The 3,893-nt window shown below is 25.5% G+C and overlaps 1 long non-coding RNA gene across 1 annotated transcript; it reads right to left on the bottom strand.

Annotated features, from left to right (window-relative positions):
- Positions 1-1,242: 1,242 nt before the first annotated feature.
- Positions 1,243-3,555, bottom strand: LOC111043045. The gene is made up of 3 exons (XR_002605528.1): positions 3,216-3,555; positions 2,856-2,967; positions 1,243-1,385 (listed from the first exon to the last, which is right to left on the bottom strand). It is a non-coding gene; the product is annotated as an uncharacterized LOC111043045 (long non-coding RNA).
- Positions 3,556-3,893: the final 338 nt, after the last annotated feature.

Genomic DNA, 3,893 nt, shown 5'->3' with positions numbered 1-3,893 from the left:
TTTAAAAATTGCAATTGCCTATTAGGTACGTATGAATTAGTGAGTATAGGAAAAAACACATTATATGGCGGCCAAGCTTGGGTATAATGATATACGATAGGTATCCTATAAATAAAATAATATATTTAAAACTATTGTAATACCTATCTAAGTCCTAGCGTGTATTATCAGACACTACTACTGTTGTAATAAATAGGTAGGTACTTAACAATTATTATTTGAGTATGTAAGTATATGTAGGTATTTAATAATTTAACAAAGCATTAATATTTAATTTAATAATAGGTATACCCACTTAATAACAGTTTAACTAATAAGTAGTATTAATTGTTATTAATATAATAACTACCAGCGTATTATAATAAGTCGACGTTTATTACTTACATACGTTTTCTAGCTTATTGACTACATAACACATGTTTATAAGTGATCTGTTAGTTATGGTTTAATATTGTAATCACTAATTAACAAGCATATAACTATTTGTAATTGAAGACCAAACAAAAAAAATAATTATAAGGTAATTGGACTCCTTCCTCTTTAACAAATGTTTGGTTATGCCATGGTTTGAAGCAAATAATCCGCCTGGATCAAGTCATGAGATGTTATTTTCGAAGACTACAGCTTTGCATTCACTATTTGTGGTGTAAATTTCGGTTCGTAGGGTGCATTTGACAAAGGATTTCCGTTTTTTTTCGGCAATCGTTTGTGGGGGTGTTGATCACCATATTTCACACAACGCGGAAGTTACAACAGCAATTTATTGTATGCCCCAATGACTGGCAGTTAAGACATTGAATGATGTTTTTTTATTTCCGGGAATTTTCTACTTTTATGCACGTATAAATTTATAATATGCAAAAGCAAAAAGATTCTTAAAAAATATATGTCAACATTTATGTTAGATGATTTTTGAAATATTCGTATCTATAAGTCTGCGTAAGTGTATGTACCTACTCATTATATTATACATTTAATTTTAAATATTTAGGGGATTTAGATATGTTCTAGATTACAAATATATAATCTGTAGAATCTAATTAATTGTATAAGTAGATACTTACCTGTATAATAATCGAACAAAATCAACCGTAGAGTTTTTTCAAGTATCAATGTAGGTATATCAAAATAATATACGGAGTATGTTTTAAATTGAAACCCTATTTTTGGTGAAAAAAAATAAGGATTTTAAAATTTATGAATGCACATTCAATATTTTATTATACATATAAACTTCATAAAGTAGGCGCTATAGCTAGTGAAATTGTTCTCTTGTTCAACGACGTACGATTTTCTTTCCGTCTCATTAAAAATTCCATCATTTTTTTTTGCATCTGCTTGTTACCACTCCATGATACCCTTTTTGATAACAACCACGTCGCCTACTTTTGTAACGAGAAAAAAAATATATGTATGTATACAGTATAATAATATACATGCACTAATAATAAGGAAAAAACGATGAAACAAAATGGGTGAAAAGTAAAATGACCTTCTGGAATATAATATATATTTTACAATATGTTTACGGACTAAGATTATGTGAAAGTATTTAAAAGCATTTTGTTGACGTCAATGTTAAATAAAACTCGTAAAGCATCTTTAAATATGAAAGTTAAGTACCTATTTTGTTCATAAGTAATAAACGATATTATTTAAACGTTCAGTAGGCGCCAACTTATATTGGCTAATGGCTATTAGTCTGTCTATATTTTCATTGAAATATTTAAATACCTATATTATCTGTACATACATAAATCGAAAGGCAAGTAATATTTGTATGATTGTGTTTTCAATTTTCAATTCATTTTAAGATACCTTGTTGATTACATTTAGATTTATTAGTCTTATTTCCCAGCGGTATAACATTCTATTGATGTATACCGTCTATACAGAGACGGGTATAGAGACTTATTTATAAATTATGATGTGTATGATATAACTAGAATATGATTTTGAATTTGATCATGGTATTATAATTTATAATGTATGAAATTATGATTAAGTTCCAAGAAATATTAAAACATTTTAATTCGTGCAGCAATTAGGTACCCACGTAACTTCTGTAAATTATTTTGTAGCAATTGCAACATAATATTACACAAAAAATCCCAAACATACAGATGATAAGTAGCCAAGTAGGTATTTCGATTTAATCTTTAGTATTTTGAGTAAGTTCTATGTTTGTTTAATATTATCTTAATTTGTCCATAAATATTTAGAGACATAGATGAGATATAGTGTCCATGTAGTATTTGGGTACCTACCCACTCTTTTTACTTAAATAATAAACTTTCCTGGAATTGTTCACCTTATATGATAATAATAAATACTTTTTAGATTTGTTTTTATTTGTATAACAGTGTAGGTATATAGTTACTACTCAACAAACTTAAGTGTTTAAAATCTGATAAAATATAATTTTACAAGATAAAACATATACAATTAAATATTTTCTATCTGTTGCTATAATTTAATTTATATATTTATGATAGTACCTACTGTTACCATTGAGTAGTACAATCTATACCAAACGCAAATAGTACCTACATATAGGCTATAACTAATTTATGCAGTTCATGTTTATTCAAGGTATTTATACAAATATACAATGTTCTCGAGCTTATGAATAATGTTTAGGTAGGATTAAAGTAAAATTATGAATTCCGATTGTTAAAAGTTTTTTAAAAATAAATTTGTTTTAGTTCAACAATATATAATTTTCGTTCACAAAATTTATTCAACATACATTTTATTAATACGTATGTTTGATACCTACAAGAATTAATGTTATTTAATAAATATTATTATAGTTTTAGACAAATAGAGATAAGTTACCAACTACTTATACTCACAAAATTGTTCTTAAGGTTAAGCTGGTATTTTAAATTATTCGAAGTGCTTCTAGTTTCTACTTCAATACTTTGTGTTAGGCTGTCATGTTCGCCAGGTGCTATAGGAGCGACACTGAAAAATATTCCAATACTTATTACTAGAGCCGACAATTATAATATGCCCTATAATTATAAACCTATTAAATAAATCGTATGTATATAGTTGTACCCTAATAATAACCAAAATATCCCCTTTATGTGCGTCAAATTAAAAAAAAAAATATTTTCTTTTAAACTATGAATGATTATTTATATATACTACATGCTGTAAATGATTTAAATCAATTTAAATAAATAAAATAAAAAGTGTAATATACCTACTGTTATTTCAGTATTTGATTTTTCTGTTCAACTGAAAAATAAACATAAAATATGTATGTTTCCATTATAGCCTGCTCAAGCTGATATTCATAAATCTTGAATAATTATTCTGTGATTCTCGATTCGTTGGGTTGAAAATGTCCTAAAAATTTACAAAGTATTAAATATGATTAAAAAATTAATAAAACCCTAAAGTATGCCCTAATAATGCAACAATATGGTATAGTTGTATGTATAGGTTATGAAACAAATTTTTGGTATAAAGCTAGGTTTTTTTTACTAACCAATAAAAATATGAAAATGCATACAAAATGTTGTGCTTACATATTATTATTACCTATAAGTACTTATTATATTGTACCTATTTGAAGTAAGTATATAGTTTTGCTATAAAATTTGGTAAAATTGTTATGCAATTTAAAAAAAATCATTACTTCATCATTTATTAAGATCGAATGTATCCATATTTTATGAACTCATTAATTATTTTGTGGTTAAAGAATAAGAAAATAATATTTTTTAAATAGAATTTATTTATTTTATATTTATTTCTAGTCAAACATTTTATTTGAACTAAACTAATTCATTAATTAACAAAATTGTATAGTTTTATTAATTAAAAGTTATATTTATATTTTTTATGTAGTACAGTGACTGTTACAATATTTACATTAATAC

The sequence above is a fragment of the Myzus persicae genome, unplaced genomic scaffold, assembly GCF_001856785.1.
Source record: "Myzus persicae strain clone G006 unplaced genomic scaffold, MPER_G0061.0, whole genome shotgun sequence".
In the NCBI taxonomy this organism is placed as follows: Eukaryota; Metazoa; Arthropoda; class Insecta; order Hemiptera; family Aphididae; genus Myzus; species Myzus persicae.
The sequence above is the reverse complement of the archived record's forward strand: the minus strand, read 5'-3'. Positions and strand labels throughout refer to the sequence as shown.